Source organism: Phyllobates terribilis, unplaced genomic scaffold (assembly GCF_046119375.1).
Source record: "Phyllobates terribilis strain yellow unplaced genomic scaffold, ASM4611937v1 Scaffold_5__5_contigs__length_657084704, whole genome shotgun sequence".
NCBI lineage: Eukaryota > Metazoa > Chordata > Amphibia > Anura > Dendrobatidae > Phyllobates > Phyllobates terribilis.
Genome location: NW_027362765.1, coordinates 98996746 through 99019097, shown reverse-complemented (window position 1 = coordinate 99019097; position 22352 = coordinate 98996746). Strand labels below are relative to the sequence as shown.

At 44.9% G+C, this 22352-nt stretch overlaps 17 non-coding genes across 17 annotated transcripts; all 17 read right to left on the bottom strand.

The window, feature by feature from the left end:
• Positions 1 to 255: 255 nt before the first annotated feature.
• LOC141274118 (U2 spliceosomal RNA) lies at positions 256 to 446 on the bottom strand. The gene has a single exon (XR_012322408.1). It is a non-coding gene; the product is annotated as a U2 spliceosomal RNA (small nuclear RNA).
• Positions 447 to 1561: 1115 nt separating this feature from the next.
• LOC141274117 (U2 spliceosomal RNA) lies at positions 1562 to 1752 on the bottom strand. The gene has a single exon (XR_012322407.1). It is a non-coding gene; the product is annotated as a U2 spliceosomal RNA (small nuclear RNA).
• Positions 1753 to 2870: 1118 nt separating this feature from the next.
• LOC141274116 (U2 spliceosomal RNA) lies at positions 2871 to 3061 on the bottom strand. Its single transcript, XR_012322406.1, has one exon. It is a non-coding gene; the product is annotated as a U2 spliceosomal RNA (small nuclear RNA).
• Positions 3062 to 4176: 1115 nt separating this feature from the next.
• LOC141274115 (U2 spliceosomal RNA) lies at positions 4177 to 4367 on the bottom strand. The gene has a single exon (XR_012322405.1). It is a non-coding gene; the product is annotated as a U2 spliceosomal RNA (small nuclear RNA).
• A 1115-nt stretch (positions 4368 to 5482) lies between these two features.
• On the bottom strand, positions 5483 to 5673 carry LOC141274113 (U2 spliceosomal RNA). The gene has a single exon (XR_012322404.1). It is a non-coding gene; the product is annotated as a U2 spliceosomal RNA (small nuclear RNA).
• A 1115-nt stretch (positions 5674 to 6788) lies between these two features.
• LOC141274112 (U2 spliceosomal RNA) lies at positions 6789 to 6979 on the bottom strand. The gene has a single exon (XR_012322403.1). It is a non-coding gene; the product is annotated as a U2 spliceosomal RNA (small nuclear RNA).
• A 1115-nt stretch (positions 6980 to 8094) lies between these two features.
• LOC141274111 (U2 spliceosomal RNA) lies at positions 8095 to 8285 on the bottom strand. The gene has a single exon (XR_012322402.1). It is a non-coding gene; the product is annotated as a U2 spliceosomal RNA (small nuclear RNA).
• Positions 8286 to 9400: 1115 nt separating this feature from the next.
• LOC141274110 (U2 spliceosomal RNA) lies at positions 9401 to 9591 on the bottom strand. The gene has a single exon (XR_012322401.1). It is a non-coding gene; the product is annotated as a U2 spliceosomal RNA (small nuclear RNA).
• A 1115-nt stretch (positions 9592 to 10706) lies between these two features.
• On the bottom strand, positions 10707 to 10897 carry LOC141149625 (U2 spliceosomal RNA). Its single transcript, XR_012245917.1, has one exon. It is a non-coding gene; the product is annotated as a U2 spliceosomal RNA (small nuclear RNA).
• Positions 10898 to 12012: 1115 nt separating this feature from the next.
• Positions 12013 to 12203, bottom strand: LOC141274108 (U2 spliceosomal RNA). The gene has a single exon (XR_012322399.1). It is a non-coding gene; the product is annotated as a U2 spliceosomal RNA (small nuclear RNA).
• A 1115-nt stretch (positions 12204 to 13318) lies between these two features.
• LOC141274107 (U2 spliceosomal RNA) lies at positions 13319 to 13509 on the bottom strand. Its single transcript, XR_012322398.1, has one exon. It is a non-coding gene; the product is annotated as a U2 spliceosomal RNA (small nuclear RNA).
• A 1115-nt stretch (positions 13510 to 14624) lies between these two features.
• Positions 14625 to 14815, bottom strand: LOC141274106 (U2 spliceosomal RNA). The gene has a single exon (XR_012322397.1). It is a non-coding gene; the product is annotated as a U2 spliceosomal RNA (small nuclear RNA).
• Positions 14816 to 15930: 1115 nt separating this feature from the next.
• Positions 15931 to 16121, bottom strand: LOC141274105 (U2 spliceosomal RNA). Its single transcript, XR_012322396.1, has one exon. It is a non-coding gene; the product is annotated as a U2 spliceosomal RNA (small nuclear RNA).
• Positions 16122 to 17236: 1115 nt separating this feature from the next.
• Positions 17237 to 17427, bottom strand: LOC141149624 (U2 spliceosomal RNA). The gene has a single exon (XR_012245916.1). It is a non-coding gene; the product is annotated as a U2 spliceosomal RNA (small nuclear RNA).
• A 1115-nt stretch (positions 17428 to 18542) lies between these two features.
• On the bottom strand, positions 18543 to 18733 carry LOC141274104 (U2 spliceosomal RNA). Its single transcript, XR_012322395.1, has one exon. It is a non-coding gene; the product is annotated as a U2 spliceosomal RNA (small nuclear RNA).
• Positions 18734 to 19848: 1115 nt separating this feature from the next.
• LOC141274103 (U2 spliceosomal RNA) lies at positions 19849 to 20039 on the bottom strand. The gene has a single exon (XR_012322394.1). It is a non-coding gene; the product is annotated as a U2 spliceosomal RNA (small nuclear RNA).
• Positions 20040 to 21154: 1115 nt separating this feature from the next.
• Positions 21155 to 21345, bottom strand: LOC141274102 (U2 spliceosomal RNA). The gene has a single exon (XR_012322393.1). It is a non-coding gene; the product is annotated as a U2 spliceosomal RNA (small nuclear RNA).
• Between the last annotated feature and the right edge of the window lie 1007 nt (positions 21346 to 22352).

The window sequence follows — 22352 nt, the reverse complement described above, 5'->3', positions numbered from 1 at the left end:
TGTTTATCCAAAAGGAAGTAAAAAGGGAGAGCTAGAAAGATAGCATTGCATCACATTACATGGCAATGCAATGCACAGTTGCTGAAGTTGAACCAAAATGAGCTTGTAATCTGGCTTCTGCAACTTTGAACATGAAAAATCCAATGAGGAGAAGAAAAGCAAAGCCAAAGAGTCCATCCCAAAATCCGACAAACAAGCAAAATGAACAAAAAACATTGAATTCAATTCTTTCTGATTTTAGAAACTGCATTAAAGAAGGGGTGCACCGGTCCTGGAGATACTGCAATACCAGGTCAATGCGTGGAGTGGACAGAGCAAGCTCTTTTTCCATCTCCCTGTTCTAAAAATCCATTTAATATATGGTCCCCAGATAGGGGACGTATCAGATATTAAACTGATAAGAACAGATACTACACTTGATCTTAGCCAAAAGGCCGAGAAGCGATAACCAGAATTGGTTTCAAACTACGGAGCCACCCAAGGATCCTGAAAAGTCCATTTGTGGAGATGAGCTCCTGGACTCCCGTTAAGAAGACATGTTGTCAACCTCTAGATCCCTTACATGCCTGCACTTTTCGGCTTGCTGCTGCTGCAATCCACGCGTTTTAGATCTGCATAACTCCACCTCTTTAAACACAGCACCTTCACCCCCTGCTGTTCCCACCCGCCTCAACATCGTTGGAAGGGAGGAGAACCAATTAAGGCGGGGGGTGGGGTGGAACGAGCAGCTGTCTACCCTTAGCAGGAGGGCTCCTGATTACATACCTCTCCTGCTGCTGCTGCTGCTGGCTGTCCAGCAGCAGACTGAAGGTGGCTGCTGCTGTGCACAGGTATATAAAGGCTCAGAGCCTATTATGACACGCGCAGCCAGCGTTCCATTGCCACATTCCATCTACTGCAGGCAGGATACCTGGCTGGCTGAATGTCGCTGAGAAGCTCACAGAGACCGCCATAAGCAACAGTTTAACAGAATGCCACAGACTAATCAACCAAACTTTTTGGGTTGGGTTCTCTTTTATAGTCTGCAGGCATTAAATGAAAGAAGTCAGTGTTCCAGCAGAAGGAGACAACGTTTCAGAAAAGGCATTGTAGCAAACCAAAAAAGAAATTTTAAGCGCAGCAGAGTAACCAGCGCACATACCTGTTAGCTCAGGTGAGTTTAAAAGGCTGCTGTTGATAACAAGGGCATTTGCTAAATAGATGGTGTGTGTGCAACAATATACTGAAAGGTCAATTATATTGTGCAGCTTATCTCACCACCTGTAGTTATTTAGGTGAAAGCTCCAAAATGCTTGCCTAATATGTCTGTTTATCCAAAAGGAAGTAAAAAGGGAGAGCTAGAAAGATAGCATTGCATCACATTACATGGCAATGCAATGCACAGTTGCTGAAGTTGAACCAAAATGAGCTTGTAATCTGGCTTCTGCAACTTTGAACATGAAAAATCCAATGAGGAGAAGAAAAGCAAAGCCAAAGAGTCCATCCCAAAATCCGACAAACAAGCAAAATGAACAAAAAACATTGAATTCAATTCTTTCTGATTTTAGAAACTGCATTAAAGAAGGGGTGCACCGGTCCTGGAGATACTGCAATACCAGGTCAATGCGTGGAGTGGACAGAGCAAGCTCTTTTTCCATCTCCCTGTTCTAAAAATCCATTTAATATATGGTCCCCAGATAGGGGACGTATCAGATATTAAACTGATAAGAACAGATACTACACTTGATCTTAGCCAAAAGGCCGAGAAGCGATAACCAGAATTGGTTTCAAACTACGGAGCCACCCAAGGATCCTGAAAAGTCCATTTGTGGAGATGAGCTCCTGGACTCCCGTTAAGAAGACATGTTGTCAACCTCTAGATCCCTTACATGCCTGCACTTTTCGGCTTGCTGCTGCTGCAATCCACGCGTTTTAGATCTGCATAACTCCACCTCTTTAAACACAGCACCTTCACCCCCTGCTGTTCCCACCCGCCTCAACACCGTTGGAAGGGAGGAGAACCAATTAAGGCGGGGGGTGGGGTGGAACGAGCAGCTGTCTACCCTTAGCAGGAGGGCTCCTGATTACATACCTCTCCTGCTGCTGCTGCTGCTGCTGGCTGTCCAGCAGCAGACTGAAGGTGGCTGCTGCTGTGCACAGGTATATAAAGGCTCAGAGCCTATTATGACACGCGCAGCCAGCGTTCCATTGCCACATTCCATCTACTGCAGGCAGGATACCTGGCTGGCTGAATGTCGCTGAGAAGCTCACAGAGACCGCCATAAGCAACAGTTTAACAGAATGCCACAGACTAATCAACCAAACTTTTTGGGTTGGGTTCTCTTTTATAGTCTGCAGGCATTAAATGAAAGAAGTCAGTGTTCCAGCAGAAGGAGACAACGTTTCAGAAAAGGCATTGTAGCAAACCAAAAAAGAAATTTTAAGCGCAGCAGAGTAACCAGCGCACATACCTGTTAGCTCAGGTGAGTTTAAAAGGCTGCTGTTGATAACAAGGGCATTTGCTAAATAGATGGTGTGTGTGCAACAATATACTGAAAGGTCAATTATATTGTGCAGCTTATCTCACCACCTGTAGTTATTTAGGTGAAAGCTCCAAAATGCTTGCCTAATATGTCTGTTTATCCAAAAGGAAGTAAAAAGGGAGAGCTAGAAAGATAGCATTGCATCACATTACATGGCAATGCAATGCACAGTTGCTGAAGTTGAACCAAAATGAGCTTGTAATCTGGCTTCTGCAACTTTGAACATGAAAAATCCAATGAGGAGAAGAAAAGCAAAGCCAAAGAGTCCATCCCAAAATCCGACAAACAAGCAAAATGAACAAAAAACATTGAATTCAATTCTTTCTGATTTTAGAAACTGCATTAAAGAAGGGGTGCACCGGTCCTGGAGATACTGCAATACCAGGTCAATGCGTGGAGTGGACAGAGCAAGCTCTTTTTCCATCTCCCTGTTCTAAAAATCCATTTAATATATGGTCCCCAGATAGGGGACGTATCAGATATTAAACTGATAAGAACAGATACTACACTTGATCTTAGCCAAAAGGCCGAGAAGCGATAACCAGAATTGGTTTCAAACTACGGAGCCACCCAAGGATCCTGAAAAGTCCATTTGTGGAGATGAGCTCCTGGACTCCCGTTAAGAAGACATGTTGTCAACCTCTAGATCCCTTACATGCCTGCACTTTTCGGCTTGCTGCTGCTGCAATCCACGCGTTTTAGATCTGCATAACTCCACCTCTTTAAACACAGCACCTTCACCCCCTGCTGTTCCCACCCGCCTCAACATCGTTGGAAGGGAGGAGAACCAATTAAGGCGGGGGGTGGGGTGGAACGAGCAGCTGTCTACCCTTAGCAGGAGGGCTCCTGATTACATACCTCTCCTGCTGCTGCTGCTGCTGGCTGTCCAGCAGCAGACTGAAGGTGGCTGCTGCTGTGCACAGGTATATAAAGGCTCAGAGCCTATTATGACACGCGCAGCCAGCGTTCCATTGCCACATTCCATCTACTGCAGGCAGGATACCTGGCTGGCTGAATGTCGTTGAGAAGCTCACAGAGACCGCCATAAGCAACAGTTTAACAGAATGCCACAGACTAATCAACCAAACTTTTTGGGTTGGGTTCTCTTTTATAGTCTGCAGGCATTAAATGAAAGAAGTCAGTGTTCCAGCAGAAGGAGACAACGTTTCAGAAAAGGCATTGTAGCAAACCAAAAAAGAAATTTTAAGCGCAGCAGAGTAACCAGCGCACATACCTGTTAGCTTAGGTGAGTTTAAAAGGCTGCTGTTGATAACAAGGGCATTTGCTAAATAGATGGTGTGTGTGCAACAATATACTGAAAGGTCAATTATATTGTGCAGCTTATCTCACCACCTGTAGTTATTTAGGTGAAAGCTCCAAAATGCTTGCCTAATATGTCTGTTTATCCAAAAGGAAGTAAAAAGGGAGAGCTAGAAAGATAGCATTGCATCACATTACATGGCAATGCAATGCACAGTTGCTGAAGTTGAACCAAAATGAGCTTGTAATCTGGCTTCTGCAACTTTGAACATGAAAAATCCAATGAGGAGAAGAAAAGCAAAGCCAAAGAGTCCATCCCAAAATCCGACAAACAAGCAAAATGAACAAAAAACATTGAATTCAATTCTTTCTGATTTTAGAAACTGCATTAAAGAAGGGGTGCACCGGTCCTGGAGATACTGCAATACCAGGTCAATGCGTGGAGTGGACAGAGCAAGCTCTTTTTCCATCTCCCTGTTCTAAAAATCCATTTAATATATGGTCCCCAGATAGGGGACGTATCAGATATTAAACTGATAAGAACAGATACTACACTTGATCTTAGCCAAAAGGCCGAGAAGCGATAACCAGAATTGGTTTCAAACTACGGAGCCACCCAAGGATCCTGAAAAGTCCATTTGTGGAGATGAGCTCCTGGACTCCCGTTAAGAAGACATGTTGTCAACCTCTAGATCCCTTACATGCCTGCACTTTTCGGCTTGCTGCTGCTGCAATCCACGCGTTTTAGATCTGCATAACTCCACCTCTTTAAACACAGCACCTTCACCCCCTGCTGTTCCCACCCGCCTCAACACCGTTGGAAGGGAGGAGAACCAATTAAGGCGGGGGGCGGGGTGGAACGAGCAGCTGTCTACCCTTAGCAGGAGGGCTCCTGATTACATACCTCTCCTGCTGCTGCTGCTGCTGGCTGTCCAGCAGCAGACTGAAGGTGGCTGCTGCTGTGCACAGGTATATAAAGGCTCAGAGCCTATTATGACACGCGCAGCCAGCGTTCCATTGCCACATTCCATCTACTGCAGGCAGGATACCTGGCTGGCTGAATGTCGCTGAGAAGCTCACAGAGACCGCCATAAGCAACAGTTTAACAGAATGCCACAGACTAATCAACCAAACTTTTTGGGTTGGGTTCTCTTTTATAGTCTGCAGGCATTAAATGAAAGAAGTCAGTGTTCCAGCAGAAGGAGACAACGTTTCAGAAAAGGCATTGTAGCAAACCAAAAAAGAAATTTTAAGCGCAGCAGAGTAACCAGCGCACATACCTGTTAGCTCAGGTGAGTTTAAAAGGCTGCTGTTGATAACAAGGGCATTTGCTAAATAGATGGTGTGTGTGCAACAATATACTGAAAGGTCAATTATATTGTGCAGCTTATCTCACCACCTGTAGTTATTTAGGTGAAAGCTCCAAAATGCTTGCCTAATATGTCTGTTTATCCAAAAGGAAGTAAAAAGGGAGAGCTAGAAAGATAGCATTGCATCACATTACATGGCAATGCAATGCACAGTTGCTGAAGTTGAACCAAAATGAGCTTGTAATCTGGCTTCTGCAACTTTGAACATGAAAAATCCAATGAGGAGAAGAAAAGCAAAGCCAAAGAGTCCATCCCAAAATCCGACAAACAAGCAAAATGAACAAAAAACATTGAATTCAATTCTTTCTTATTTTAGAAACTGCATTAAAGAAGGGGTGCACCGGTCCTGGAGATACTGCAATACCAGGTCAATGCGTGGAGTGGACAGAGCAAGCTCTTTTTCCATCTCCCTGTTCTAAAAATCCATTTAATATATGGTCCCCAGATAGGGGACGTATCAGATATTAAACTGATAAGAACAGATACTACACTTGATCTTAGCCAAAAGGCCGAGAAGCGATAACCAGAATTGGTTTCAAACTACGGAGCCACCCAAGGATCCTGAAAAGTCCATTTGTGGAGATGAGCTCCTGGACTCCCGTTAAGAAGACATGTTGTCAACCTCTAGATCCCTTACATGCCTGCACTTTTCGGCTTGCTGCTGCTGCAATCCACGCGTTTTAGATCTGCATAACTCCACCTCTTTAAACACAGCACCTTCACCCCCTGCTGTTCCCACCCGCCTCAACACCGTTGGAAGGGAGGAGAACCAATTAAGGCGGGGGGTGGGGTGGAACGAGCAGCTGTCTACCCTTAGCAGGAGGGCTCCTGATTACATACCTCTCCTGCTGCTGCTGCTGCTGGCTGTCCAGCAGCAGACTGAAGGTGGCTGCTGCTGTGCACAGGTATATAAAGGCTCAGAGCCTATTATGACACGCGCAGCCAGCGTTCCATTGCCACATTCCATCTACTGCAGGCAGGATACCTGGCTGGCTGAATGTCGCTGAGAAGCTCACAGAGACCGCCATAAGCAACAGTTTAACAGAATGCCACAGACTAATCAACCAAACTTTTTGGGTTGGGTTCTCTTTTATAGTCTGCAGGCATTAAATGAAAGAAGTCAGTGTTCCAGCAGAAGGAGACAACGTTTCAGAAAAGGCATTGTAGCAAACCAAAAAAGAAATTTTAAGCGCAGCAGAGTAACCAGCGCACATACCTGTTAGCTCAGGTGAGTTTAAAAGGCTGCTGTTGATAACAAGGGCATTTGCTAAATAGATGGTGTGTGTGCAACAATATACTGAAAGGTCAATTATATTGTGCAGCTTATCTCACCACCTGTAGTTATTTAGGTGAAAGCTCCAAAATGCTTGCCTAATATGTCTGTTTATCCAAAAGGAAGTAAAAAGGGAGAGCTAGAAAGATAGCATTGCATCACATTACATGGCAATGCAATGCACAGTTGCTGAAGTTGAACCAAAATGAGCTTGTAATCTGGCTTCTGCAACTTTGAACATGAAAAATCCAATGAGGAGAAGAAAAGCAAAGCCAAAGAGTCCATCCCAAAATCCGACAAACAAGCAAAATGAACAAAAAACATTGAATTCAATTCTTTCTGATTTTAGAAACTGCATTAAAGAAGGGGTGCACCGGTCCTGGAGATACTGCAATACCAGGTCAATGCGTGGAGTGGACAGAGCAAGCTCTTTTTCCATCTCCCTGTTCTAAAAATCCATTTAATATATGGTCCCCAGATAGGGGACGTATCAGATATTAAACTGATAAGAACAGATACTACACTTGATCTTAGCCAAAAGGCCGAGAAGCGATAACCAGAATTGGTTTCAAACTACGGAGCCACCCAAGGATCCTGAAAAGTCCATTTGTGGAGATGAGCTCCTGGACTCCCGTTAAGAAGACATGTTGTCAACCTCTAGATCCCTTACATGCCTGCACTTTTCGGCTTGCTGCTGCTGCAATCCACGCGTTTTAGATCTGCATAACTCCACCTCTTTAAACACAGCACCTTCACCCCCTGCTGTTCCCACCCGCCTCAACACCGTTGGAAGGGAGGAGAACCAATTAAGGCGGGGGGTGGGGTGGAACGAGCAGCTGTCTACCCTTAGCAGGAGGGCTCCTGATTACATACCTCTCCTGCTGCTGCTGCTGCTGGCTGTCCAGCAGCAGACTGAAGGTGGCTGCTGCTGTGCACAGGTATATAAAGGCTCAGAGCCTATTATGACACGCGCAGCCAGCGTTCCATTGCCACATTCCATCTACTGCAGGCAGGATACCTGGCTGGCTGAATGTCGCTGAGAAGCTCACAGAGACCGCCATAAGCAACAGTTTAACAGAATGCCACAGACTAATCAACCAAACTTTTTGGGTTGGGTTCTCTTTTATAGTCTGCAGGCATTAAATGAAAGAAGTCAGTGTTCCAGCAGAAGGAGACAACGTTTCAGAAAAGGCATTGTAGCAAACCAAAAAAGAAATTTTAAGCGCAGCAGAGTAACCAGCGCACATACCTGTTAGCTCAGGTGAGTTTAAAAGGCTGCTGTTGATAACAAGGGCATTTGCTAAATAGATGGTGTGTGTGCAACAATATACTGAAAGGTCAATTATATTGTGCAGCTTATCTCACCACCTGTAGTTATTTAGGTGAAAGCTCCAAAATGCTTGCCTAATATGTCTGTTTATCCAAAAGGAAGTAAAAAGGGAGAGCTAGAAAGATAGCATTGCATCACATTACATGGCAATGCAATGCACAGTTGCTGAAGTTGAACCAAAATGAGCTTGTAATCTGGCTTCTGCAACTTTGAACATGAAAAATCCAATGAGGAGAAGAAAAGCAAAGCCAAAGAGTCCATCCCAAAATCCGACAAACAAGCAAAATGAACAAAAAACATTGAATTCAATTCTTTCTGATTTTAGAAACTGCATTAAAGAAGGGGTGCACCGGTCCTGGAGATACTGCAATACCAGGTCAATGCGTGGAGTGGACAGAGCAAGCTCTTTTTCCATCTCCCTGTTCTAAAAATCCATTTAATATATGGTCCCCAGATAGGGGACGTATCAGATATTAAACTGATAAGAACAGATACTACACTTGATCTTAGCCAAAAGGCCGAGAAGCGATAACCAGAATTGGTTTCAAACTACGGAGCCACCCAAGGATCCTGAAAAGTCCATTTGTGGAGATGAGCTCCTGGACTCCCGTTAAGAAGACATGTTGTCAACCTCTAGATCCCTTACATGCCTGCACTTTTCGGCTTGCTGCTGCTGCAATCCACGCGTTTTAGATCTGCATAACTCCACCTCTTTAAACACAGCACCTTCACCCCCTGCTGTTCCCACCCGCCTCAACACCGTTGGAAGGGAGGAGAACCAATTAAGGCGGGGGGTGGGGTGGAACGAGCAGCTGTCTACCCTTAGCAGGAGGGCTCCTGATTACATACCTCTCCTGCTGCTGCTGCTGCTGGCTGTCCAGCAGCAGACTGAAGGTGGCTGCTGCTGTGCACAGGTATATAAAGGCTCAGAGCCTATTATGACACGCGCAGCCAGCGTTCCATTGCCACATTCCATCTACTGCAGGCAGGATACCTGGCTGGCTGAATGTCGCTGAGAAGCTCACAGAGACCGCCATAAGCAACAGTTTAACAGAATGCCACAGACTAATCAACCAAACTTTTTGGGTTGGGTTCTCTTTTATAGTCTGCAGGCATTAAATGAAAGAAGTCAGTGTTCCAGCAGAAGGAGACAACGTTTCAGAAAAGGCATTGTAGCAAACCAAAAAAGAAATTTTAAGCGCAGCAGAGTAACCAGCGCACATACCTGTTAGCTCAGGTGAGTTTAAAAGGCTGCTGTTGATAACAAGGGCATTTGCTAAATAGATGGTGTGTGTGCAACAATATACTGAAAGGTCAATTATATTGTGCAGCTTATCTCACCACCTGTAGTTATTTAGGTGAAAGCTCCAAAATGCTTGCCTAATATGTCTGTTTATCCAAAAGGAAGTAAAAAGGGAGAGCTAGAAAGATAGCATTGCATCACATTACATGGCAATGCAATGCACAGTTGCTGAAGTTGAACCAAAATGAGCTTGTAATCTGGCTTCTGCAACTTTGAACATGAAAAATCCAATGAGGAGAAGAAAAGCAAAGCCAAAGAGTCCATCCCAAAATCCGACAAACAAGCAAAATGAACAAAAAACATTGAATTCAATTCTTTCTGATTTTAGAAACTGCATTAAAGAAGGGGTGCACCGGTCCTGGAGATACTGCAATACCAGGTCAATGCGTGGAGTGGACAGAGCAAGCTCTTTTTCCATCTCCCTGTTCTAAAAATCCATTTAATATATGGTCCCCAGATAGGGGACGTATCAGATATTAAACTGATAAGAACAGATACTACACTTGATCTTAGCCAAAAGGCCGAGAAGCGATAACCAGAATTGGTTTCAAACTACGGAGCCACCCAAGGATCCTGAAAAGTCCATTTGTGGAGATGAGCTCCTGGACTCCCGTTAAGAAGACATGTTGTCAACCTCTAGATCCCTTACATGCCTGCACTTTTCGGCTTGCTGCTGCTGCAATCCACGCGTTTTAGATCTGCATAACTCCACCTCTTTAAACACAGCACCTTCACCCCCTGCTGTTCCCACCCGCCTCAACACCGTTGGAAGGGAGGAGAACCAATTAAGGCGGGGGGTGGGGTGGAACGAGCAGCTGTCTACCCTTAGCAGGAGGGCTCCTGATTACATACCTCTCCTGCTGCTGCTGCTGCTGGCTGTCCAGCAGCAGACTGAAGGTGGCTGCTGCTGTGCACAGGTATATAAAGGCTCAGAGCCTATTATGACACGCGCAGCCAGCGTTCCATTGCCACATTCCATCTACTGCAGGCAGGATACCTGGCTGGCTGAATGTCGCTGAGAAGCTCACAGAGACCGCCATAAGCAACAGTTTAACAGAATGCCACAGACTAATCAACCAAACTTTTTGGGTTGGGTTCTCTTTTATAGTCTGCAGGCATTAAATGAAAGAAGTCAGTGTTCCAGCAGAAGGAGACAACGTTTCAGAAAAGGCATTGTAGCAAACCAAAAAAGAAATTTTAAGCGCAGCAGAGTAACCAGCGCACATACCTGTTAGCTCAGGTGAGTTTAAAAGGCTGCTGTTGATAACAAGGGCATTTGCTAAATAGATGGTGTGTGTGCAACAATATACTGAAAGGTCAATTATATTGTGCAGCTAATCTCACCACCTGTAGTTATTTAGGTGAAAGCTCCAAAATGCTTGCCTAATATGTCTGTTTATCCAAAAGGAAGTAAAAAGGGAGAGCTAGAAAGATAGCATTGCATCACATTACATGGCAATGCAATGCACAGTTGCTGAAGTTGAACCAAAATGAGCTTGTAATCTGGCTTCTGCAACTTTGAACATGAAAAATCCAATGAGGAGAAGAAAAGCAAAGCCAAAGAGTCCATCCCAAAATCCGACAAACAAGCAAAATGAACAAAAAACATTGAATTCAATTCTTTCTGATTTTAGAAACTGCATTAAAGAAGGGGTGCACCGGTCCTGGAGATACTGCAATACCAGGTCAATGCGTGGAGTGGACAGAGCAAGCTCTTTTTCCATCTCCCTGTTCTAAAAATCCATTTAATATATGGTCCCCAGATAGGGGACGTACCAGATATTAAACTGATAAGAACAGATACTACACTTGATCTTAGCCAAAAGGCCGAGAAGCGATAACCAGAATTGGTTTCAAACTACGGAGCCACCCAAGGATCCTGAAAAGTCCATTTGTGGAGATGAGCTCCTGGACTCCCGTTAAGAAGACATGTTGTCAACCTCTAGATCCCTTACATGCCTGCACTTTTCGGCTTGCTGCTGCTGCAATCCACGCGTTTTAGATCTGCATAACTCCACCTCTTTAAACACAGCACCTTCACCCCCTGCTGTTCCCACCCGCCTCAACACCGTTGGAAGGGAGGAGAACCAATTAAGGCGGGGGGTGGGGTGGAACGAGCAGCTGTCTACCCTTAGCAGGAGGGCTCCTGATTACATACCTCTCCTGCTGCTGCTGCTGCTGGCTGTCCAGCAGCAGACTGAAGGTGGCTGCTGCTGTGCACAGGTATATAAAGGCTCAGAGCCTATTATGACACGCGCAGCCAGCGTTCCATTGCCACATTCCATCTACTGCAGGCAGGATACCTGGCTGGCTGAATGTCGCTGAGAAGCTCACAGAGACCGCCATAAGCAACAGTTTAACAGAATGCCACAGACTAATCAACCAAACTTTTTGGGTTGGGTTCTCTTTTATAGTCTGCAGGCATTAAATGAAAGAAGTCAGTGTTCCAGCAGAAGGAGACAACGTTTCAGAAAAGGCATTGTAGCAAACCAAAAAAGAAATTTTAAGCGCAGCAGAGTAACCAGCGCACATACCTGTTAGCTCAGGTGAGTTTAAAAGGCTGCTGTTGATAACAAGGGCATTTGCTAAATAGATGGTGTGTGTGCAACAATATACTGAAAGGTCAATTATATTGTGCAGCTTATCTCACCACCTGTAGTTATTTAGGTGAAAGCTCCAAAATGCTTGCCTAATATGTCTGTTTATCCAAAAGGAAGTAAAAAGGGAGAGCTAGAAAGATAGCATTGCATCACATTACATGGCAATGCAATGCACAGTTGCTGAAGTTGAACCAAAATGAGCTTGTAATCTGGCTTCTGCAACTTTGAACATGAAAAATCCAATGAGGAGAAGAAAAGCAAAGCCAAAGAGTCCATCCCAAAATCCGACAAACAAGCAAAATGAACAAAAAACATTGAATTCAATTCTTTCTGATTTTAGAAACTGCATTAAAGAAGGGGTGCACCGGTCCTGGAGATACTGCAATACCAGGTCAATGCGTGGAGTGGACAGAGCAAGCTCTTTTTCCATCTCCCTGTTCTAAAAATCCATTTAATATATGGTCCCCAGATAGGGGACGTATCAGATATTAAACTGATAAGAACAGATACTACACTTGATCTTAGCCAAAAGGCCGAGAAGCGATAACCAGAATTGGTTTCAAACTACGGAGCCACCCAAGGATCCTGAAAAGTCCATTTGTGGAGATGAGCTCCTAGACTCCCGTTAAGAAGACATGTTGTCAACCTCTAGATCCCTTACATGCCTGCACTTTTCGGCTTGCTGCTGCTGCAATCCACGCGTTTTATATCTGCATTACTCCACCTCTTTAAACACAGCACCTTCACCCCCTGCTGTTCCCACCCGCCTCAACACCGTTGGAAGGGAGGAGAACCAATTAAGGCGGGGGGTGGGGTGGAACGAGCAGCTGTCTACCCTTAGCAGGAGGGCTCCTGATTACATACCTCTCCTGCTGCTGCTGCTGCTGGCTGTCCAGCAGCAGACTGAAGGTGGCTGCTGCTGTGCACAGGTATATAAAGGCTCAGAGCCTATTATGACACGCGCAGCCAGCGTTCCATTGCCACATTCCATCTACTGCAGGCAGGATACCTGGCTGGCTGAATGTCGCTGAGAAGCTCACAGAGACCGCCATAAGCAACAGTTTAACAGAATGCCACAGACTAATCAACCAAACTTTTTGGGTTGGGTTCTCTTTTATAGTCTGCAGGCATTAAATGAAAGAAGTCAGTGTTCCAGCAGAAGGAGACAACGTTTCAGAAAAGGCATTGTAGCAAACCAAAAAAGAAATTTTAAGCGCAGCAGAGTAACCAGCGCACATACCTGTTAGCTCAGGTGAGTTTAAAAGGCTGCTGTTGATAACAAGGGCATTTGCTAAATAGATGGTGTGTGTGCAACAATATACTGAAAGGTCAATTATATTGTGCAGCTTATCTCACCACCTGTAGTTATTTAGGTGAAAGCTCCAAAATGCTTGCCTAATATGTCTGTTTATCCAAAAGGAAGTAAAAAGGGAGAGCTAGAAAGATAGCATTGCATCACATTACATGGCAATGCAATGCACAGTTGCTGAAGTTGAACCAAAATGAGCTTGTAATCTGGCTTCTGCAACTTTGAACATGAAAAATCCAATGAGGAGAAGAAAAGCAAAGCCAAAGAGTCCATCCCAAAATCCGACAAACAAGCAAAATGAACAAAAAACATTGAATTCAATTCTTTCTGATTTTAGAAACTGCATTAAAGAAGGGGTGCACCGGTCCTGGAGATACTGCAATACCAGGTCAATGCGTGGAGTGGACAGAGCAAGCTCTTTTTCCATCTCCCTGTTCTAAAAATCCATTTAATATATGGTCCCCAGATAGGGGACGTATCAGATATTAAACTGATAAGAACAGATACTACACTTGATCTTAGCCAAAAGGCCGAGAAGCGATAACCAGAATTGGTTTCAAACTACGGAGCCACCCAAGGATCCTGAAAAGTCCATTTGTGGAGATGAGCTCCTGGACTCCCGTTAAGAAGACATGTTGTCAACCTCTAGATCACTTACATGCCTGCACTTTTCGGCTTGCTGCTGCTGCAATCCACGCGTTTTAGATCTGCATAACTCCACCTCTTTAAACACAGCACCTTCACCCCCTGCTGTTCCCACCCGCCTCAACACCGTTGGAAGGGAGGAGAACCAATTAAGGCGGGGGGTGGAGTGGAACGAGCAGCTGTCTACCCTTAGCAGGAGGGCTCCTGATTACATACCTCTCCTGCTGCTGCTGCTGCTGGCTGTCCAGCAGCAGACTGAAGGTGGCTGCTGCTGTGCACAGGTATATAAAGGCTCAGAGCCTATTATGACACGCGCAGCCAGCGTTCCATTGCCACATTCCATCTACTGCAGGCAGGATACCTGGCTGGCTGAATGTCGCTGAGAAGCTCACAGAGACCGCCATAAGCAACAGTTTAACAGAATGCCACAGACTAATCAACCAAACTTTTTGGGTTGGGTTCTCTTTTATAGTCTGCAGGCATTAAATGAAAGAAGTCAGTGTTCCAGCAGAAGGAGACAACGTTTCAGAAAAGGCATTGTAGCAAACCAAAAAAGAAATTTTAAGCGCAGCAGAGTAACCAGCGCACATACCTGTTAGCTCAGGTGAGTTTAAAAGGCTGCTGTTGATAACAAGGGCATTTGCTAAATAGATGGTGTGTGTGCAACAATATACTGAAAGGTCAATTATATTGTGCAGCTTATCTCACCACCTGTAGTTATTTAGGTGAAAGCTCCAAAATGCTTGCCTAATATGTCTGTTTATCCAAAAGGAAGTAAAAAGGGAGAGCTAGAAAGATAGCATTGCATCACATTACATGGCAATGCAATGCACAGTTGCTGAAGTTGAACCAAAATGAGCTTGTAATCTGACTTCTGCAACTTTGAACATGAAAAATCCAATGAGGAGAAGAAAAGCAAAGCCAAAGAGTCCATCCCAAAATCCGACAAACAAGCAAAATGAACAAAAAACATTGAATTCAATTCTTTCTGATTTTAGAAACTGCATTAAAGAAGGGGTGCACCGGTCCTGGAGATACTGCAATACCAGGTCAATGCGTGGAGTGGACAGAGCAAGCTCTTTTTCCATCTCCCTGTTCTAAAAATCCATTTAATATATGGTCCCCAGATAGGGGACGTATCAGATATTAAACTGATAAGAACAGATACTACACTTGATCTTAGCCAAAAGGCCGAGAAGCGATAACCAGAATTGGTTTCAAACTACGGAGCCACCCAAGGATCCTGAAAAGTCCATTTGTGGAGATGAGCTCCTGGACTCCCGTTAAGAAGACATGTTGTCAACCTCTAGATCCCTTACATGCCTGCACTTTTCGGCTTGCTGCTGCTGCAATCCACGCGTTTTAGATCTGCATAACTCCACCTCTTTAAACACAGCACCTTCACCCCCTGCTGTTCCCACCCGCCTCAACACCGTTGGAAGGGAGGAGAACCAATTAAGGCGGGGGGTGGGGTGGAACGAGCAGCTGTCTACCCTTAGCAGGAGGGCTCCTGATTACATACCTCTCCTGCTGCTGCTGCTGCTGGCTGTCCAGCAGCAGACTGAAGGTGGCTGCTGCTGTGCACAGGTATATAAAGGCTCAGAGCCTATTATGACACGCGCAGCCAGCGTTCCATTGCCACATTCCATCTACTGCAGGCAGGATACCTGGCTGGCTGAATGTCGCTGAGAAGCTCACAGAGACCGCCATAAGCAACAGTTTAACAGAATGCCACAGACTAATCAACCAAACTTTTTGGGTTGGGTTCTCTTTTATAGTCTGCAGGCATTAAATGAAAGAAGTCAGTGTTCCAGCAGAAGGAGACAACGTTTCAGAAAAGGCATTGTAGCAAACCAAAAAAGAAATTTTAAGCGCAGCAGAGTAACCAGCGCACATACCTGTTAGCTCAGGTGAGTTTAAAAGGCTGCTGTTGATAACAAGGGCATTTGCTAAATAGATGGTGTGTGTGCAACAATATACTGAAAGGTGAATTATATTGTGCAGCTTATCTCACCACCTGTAGTTATTTAGGTGAAAGCTCCAAAATGCTTGCCTAATATGTCTGTTTATCCAAAAGGAAGTAAAAAGGGAGAGCTAGAAAGATAGCATTGCATCACATTACATGGCAATGCAATGCACAGTTGCTGAAGTTGAACCAAAATGAGCTTGTAATCTGGCTTCTGCAACTTTGAACATGAAAAATCCAATGAGGAGAAGAAAAGCAAAGCCAAAGAGTCCATCCCAAAATCCGACAAACAAGCAAAATGAACAAAAAACATTGAATTCAATTCTTTCTGATTTTAGAAACTGCATTAAAGAAGGGGTGCACCGGTCCTGGAGATACTGCAATACCAGGTCAATGCGTGGAGTGGACAGAGCAAGCTCTTTTTCCATCTCCCTGTTCTAAAAATCCATTTAATATATGGTCCCCAGATAGGGGACGTATCAGATATTAAACTGATAAGAACAGATACTACACTTGATCTTAGCCAAAAGGCCGAGAAGCGATAACCAGAATTGGTTTCAAACTACGGAGCCACCCAAGGATCCTGAAAAGTCCATTTGTGGAGATGAGCTCCTGGACTCCCGTTAAGAAGACATGTTGTCAACCTCTAGATCCCTTACATGCCTGCACTTTTCGGCTTGCTGCTGCTGCAATCCACGCGTTTTAGATCTGCATAACTCCACCTCTTTAAACACAGCACCTTCACCCCCTGCTGTTCCCACCCGCCTCAACACCGTTGGAAGGGAGGAGAACCAATTAAGGCGGGGGGTGGGGTGGAACGAGCAGCTGTCTACCCTTAGCAGGAGGGCTCCTGATTACATACCTCTCCTGCTGCTGCTGCTGCTGGCTGTCCAGCAGCAGACTGAAGGTGGCTGCTGCTGTGCACAGGTATATAAAGGCTCAGAGCCTATTATGACACGCGCAGCCAGCGTTCCATTGCCACATTCCATCTACTGCAGGCAGGATACCTGGCTGGCTGAATGTCGCTGAGAAGCTCACAGAGACCGCCATAAGCAACAGTTTAACAGAATGCCACAGACTAATCAACCAAACTTTTTGGGTTGGGTTCTCTTTTATAGTCTGCAGGCATTAAATGAAAGAAGTCAGTGTTCCAGCAGAAGGAGACAACGTTTCAGAAAAGGCATTGTAGCAAACCAAAAAAGAAATTTTAAGCGCAGCAGAGTAACCAGCGCACATACCTGTTAGCTCAGGTGAGTTTAAAAGGCTGCTGTTGATAACAAGGGCATTTGCTAAATAGATGGTGTGTGTGCAACAATATACTGAAAGGTCAATTATATTGTGCAGCTAATCTCACCACCTGTAGTTATTTAGGTGAAAGCTCCAAAATGCTTGCCTAATATGTCTGTTTATCCAAAAGGAAGTAAAAAGGGAGAGCTAGAAAGATAGCATTGCATCACATTACATGGCAATGCAATGCACAGTTGCTGAAGTTGAACCAAAATGAGCTTGTAATCTGGCTTCTGCAACTTTGAACATGAAAAATCCAATGAGGAGAAGAAAAGCAAAGCCAAAGAGTCCATCCCAAAATCCGACAAACAAGCAAAATGAACAAAAAACATTGAATTCAATTCTTTCTGATTTTAGAAACTGCATTAAAGAAGGGGTGCACCGGTCCTGGAGATACTGCAATACCAGGTCAATGCGTGGAGTGGACAGAGCAAGCTCTTTTTCCATCTCCCTGTTCTAAAAATCCATTTAATATATGGTCCCCAGATAGGGGACGTACCAGATATTAAACTGATAAGAACAGATACTACACTTGATCTTAGCCAAAAGGCCGAGAAGCGATAACCAGAATTGGTTTCAAACTACGGAGCCACCCAAGGATCCTGAAAAGTCCATTTGTGGAGATGAGCTCCTGGACTCCCGTTAAGAAGACATGTTGTCAACCTCTAGATCCCTTACATGCCTGCACTTTTCGGCTTGCTGCTGCTGCAATCCACGCGTTTTAGATCTGCATAACTCCACCTCTTTAAACACAGCACCTTCACCCCCTGCTGTTCCCACCCGCCTCAACACCGTTGGAAGGGAGGAGAACCAGTTAAGGCGGGGGGTGGGGTGGAACGAGCAGCTGTCTACCCTTAGCAGGAGGGCTCCTGATTACATACCTCTCCTGCTGCTGCTGCTGCTGGCTGTCCAGCAGCAGACTGAAGGTGGCTGCTGCTGTGCACAGGTATATAAAGGCTCAGAGCCTATTATGACACGCGCAGCCAGCGTTCCATTGCCACATTCCATCTACTGCAGGCAGGATACCTGGCTGGCTGAATGTCGCTGAGAAGCTCACAGAGACCGCCATAAGCAACAGTTTAACAGAATGCCACAGACTAATCAACCAAACTTTTTGGGTTGGGTTCTCTTTTATAGTCTGCAGGCATTAAATGAAAGAAGTCAGTGTTCCAGCAGAAGGAGACAACGTTTCAGAAAAGGCATTGTAGCAAACCAAAAAAGAAATTTTAAGCGCAGCAGAGTAACCAGCGCACATACCTGTTAGCTCAGGTGAGTTTAAAAGGCTGCTGTTGATAACAAGGGCATTTGCTAAATAGATGGTGTGTGTGCAACAATATACTGAAAGGTCAATTATATTGTGCAGCTTATCTCACCACCTGTAGTTATTTAGGTGAAAGCTCCAAAATGCTTGCCTAATATGTCTGTTTATCCAAAAGGAAGTAAAAAGGGAGAGCTAGAAAGATAGCATTGCATCACATTACATGGCAATGCAATGCACAGTTGCTGAAGTTGAACCAAAATGAGCTTGTAATCTGGCTTCTGCAACTTTGAACATGAAAAATCCAATGAGGAGAAGAAAAGCAAAGCCAAAGAGTCCATCCCAAAATCCGACAAACAAGCAAAATGAACAAAAAACATTGAATTCAATTCTTTCTGATTTTAGAAACTGCATTAAAGAAGGGGTGCACCGGTCCTGGAGATACTGCAATACCAGGTCAATGCGTGGAGTGGACAGAGCAAGCTCTTTTTCCATCTCCCTGTTCTAAAAATCCATTTAATATATGGTCCCCAGATAGGGGACGTATCAGATATTAAACTGATAAGAACAGATACTACACTTGATCTTAGCCAAAAGGCCGAGAAGCGATAACCAGAATTGGTTTCAAACTACGGAGCCACCCAAGGATCCTGAAAAGTCCATTTGTGGAGATGAGCTCCTGGACTCCCGTTAAGAAGACATGTTGTCAACCTCTAGATCACTTACATGCCTGCACTTTTCGGCTTGCTGCTGCTGCAATCCACGCGTTTTAGATCTGCATAACTCCACCTCTTTAAACACAGCACCTTCACCCCCTGCTGTTCCCACCCGCCTCAACACCGTTGGAAGGGAGGAGAACCAATTAAGGCGGGGGGTGGAGTGGAACGAGCAGCTGTCTACCCTTAGCAGGAGGGCTCCTGATTACATACCTCTCCTGCTGCTGCTGCTGCTGGCTGTCCAGCAGCAGACTGAAGGTGGCTGCTGCTGTGCACAGGTATATAAAGGCTCAGAGCCTATTATGACACGCGCAGCCAGCGTTCCATTGCCACATTCCATCTACTGCAGGCAGGATACCTGGCTGGCTGAATGTCGCTGAGAAGCTCACAGAGACCGCCATAAGCAACAGTTTAACAGAATGCCACAGACTAATCAACCAAACTTTTTGGGTTGGGTTCTCTTTTATAGTCTGCAGGCATTAAATGAAAGAAGTCAGTGTTCCAGCAGAAGGAGACAACGTTTCAGAAAAGGCATTGTAGCAAACCAAAAAAGAAATTTTAAGCGCAGCAGAGTAACCAGCGCACATACCTGTTAGCTCAGGTGAGTTTAAAAGGCTGCTGTTGATAACAAGGGCATTTGCTAAATAGATGGTGTGTGTGCAACAATATACTGAAAGGTCAATTATATTGTGCAGCTTATCTCACCACCTGTAGTTATTTAGGTGAAAGCTCCAAAATGCTTGCCTAATATGTCTGTTTATCCAAAAGGAAGTAAAAAGGGAGAGCTAGAAAGATAGCATTGCATCACATTACATGGCAATGCAATGCACAGTTGCTGAAGTTGAACCAAAATGAGCTTGTAATCTGGCTTCTGCAACTTTGAACATGAAAAATCCAATGAGGAGAAGAAAAGCAAAGCCAAAGAGTCCATCCCAAAATCCGACAAACAAGCAAAATGAACAAAAAACATTGAATTCAATTCTTTCTGATTTTAGAAACTGCATTAAAGAAGGGGTGCACCGGTCCTGGAGATACTGCAATACCAGGTCAATGCGTGGAGTGGACAGAGCAAGCTCTTTTTCCATCTCCCTGTTCTAAAAATCCATTTAATATATGGTCCCCAGATAGGGGACGTATCAGATATTAAACTGATAAGAACAGATACTACACTTGATCTTAGCCAAAAGGCCGAGAAGCGATAACTAGAATTGGTTTCAAACGACGGAGCCACCCAAGGATCCTGAAAAGTCCATTTGTGGAGATGAGCTCCTGGACTCCCGTTAAGAAGACATGTTGTCAACCTCTAGATCCCTTACATGCCTGCACTTTTCGGCTTGCTGCTGCTGCAATCCACGCGTTTTAGATCTGCATAACTCCACCTCTTTAAACACAGCACCTTCACCCCCTGCTGTTCCCACCCGCCTCAACACCGTTGGAAGGGAGGAGAACCAATTAAGGCGGGGGGTGGGGTGGAACGAGCAGCTGTCTACCCTTAGCAGGAGGGCTCCTGATTACATACCTCTCCTGCTGCTGCTGCTGCTGGCTGTCCAGCAGCAGACTGAAGGTGGCTGCTGCTGTGCACAGGTATATAAAGGCTCAGAGCCTATTATGACACGCGCAGCCAGCGTTCCATTGCCACATTCCATCTACTGCAGGCAGGATACCTGGCTGGCTGAATGTCGCTGAGAAGCTCACAGAGACCGCCATAAGCAACAGTTTAACAGAATGCCACAGACTAATCAACCAAACTTTTTGGGTTGGGTTCTCTTTTATAGTCTGCAGGCATTAAATGAAAGAAGTCAGTGTTCCAGCAGAAGGAGACAACGTTTCAGAAAAGGCATTGTAGCAAACCAAAAAAGAAATTTTAAGCGCAGCAGAGTAACCAGCGCACATACCTGTTAGCTCAGGTGAGTTTAAAAGGCTGCTGTTGATAACAAGGGCATTTGCTAAATAGATGGTGTGTGTGCAACAATATACTGAAAGGTCAATTATATTGTGCAGCTTATCTCACCACCTGTAGTTATTTAGGTGAAAGCTCCAAAATGCTTGCCTAATATGTCTGTTTATCCAAAAGGAAGTAAAAAGGGAGAGCTAGAAAGATAGCATTGCATCACATTACATGGCAATGCAATGCACAGTTGCTGAAGTTGAACCAAAATGAGCTTGTAATCTGGCTTCTGCAACTTTGAACATGAAAAATCCAATGAGGAGAAGAAAAGCAAAGCCAAAGAGTCCATCCCAAAATCCGACAAACAAGCAAAATGAACAAAAAACATTGAATTCAATTCTTTCTGATTTTAGAAACTGCATTAAAGAAGGGGTGCACCGGTCCTGGAGATACTGCAATACCAGGTCAATGCGTGGAGTGGACAGAGCAAGCTCTTTTTCCATCTCCCTGTTCTAAAAATCCATTTAATATATGGTCCCCAGATAGGGGACGTATCAGATATTAAACTGATAAGAACAGATACTACACTTGATCTTAGCCAAAAGGCCGAGAAGCGATAACCAGAAATGGTTTCAAACTACGGAGCCACCCAAGGATCCTGAAAAGTCCATTTGTGGAGATGAGCTCCTGGACTCCCGTTAAGAAGACATGTTGTCAACCTCTAGATCCCTTACATGCCTGCACTTTTCGGCTTGCTGCTGCTGCAATCCACGCGTTTTAGATCTGCATAACTCCACCTCTTTAAACACAGCACCTTCACCCCCTGCTGTTCCCACCCGCCTCAACACCGTTGGAAGGGAGGAGAACCAATTAAGGCGGGGGGTGGGGTGGAACGAGCAGCTGTCTACCCTTAGCAGGAGGGCTCCTGATTACATACCTCTCCTGCTGCTGCTGCTGCTGGCTGTCCAGCAGCAGACTGAAGGTGGCTGCTGCTGTGCACAGGTATATAAAGGCTCAGAGCCTATTATGAGACGCGCAGCCAGCGTTCCATTGACACATTCCATCTACTGCAGGCAGGATACCTGGCTGGCTGAATGTCGCTGAGAAGCTCACAGAGACCGCCATAAGCAACAGTTTAACAGAATGCCACAGACTAATCAACTAAACTTTTTGGGTTGGGTTCTCTTTTATAGTCTGCAGGCATTAAATGAAAGAAGTCAGTGTTCCAGCAGAAGGAGACAACGTTTCAGAAAAGGCATTGTAGCAAACCAAAAAAGAAATTTTAAGCGCAGCAGAGTAACCAGCGCACATACCTGTTAGCTCAGGTGAGTTTAAAAGGCTGCTGTTGATAACAAGGGCATTTGCTAAATAGATGGTGTGTGTGCAACAATATACTGAAAGGTCAATTATATTGTGCAGCTTATCTCACCACCTGTAGTTATTTAGGTGAAAGCTCCAAAATGCTTGCCTAATATGTCTGTTTATCCAAAAGGAAGTAAAAAGGGAGAGCTAGAAAGATAGCATTGCATCACATTACATGGCAATGCAATGCACAGTTGCTGAAGTTGAACCAAAATGAGCTTGTAATCTGGCTTCTGCAACTTTGAACATGAAAAATCCAATGA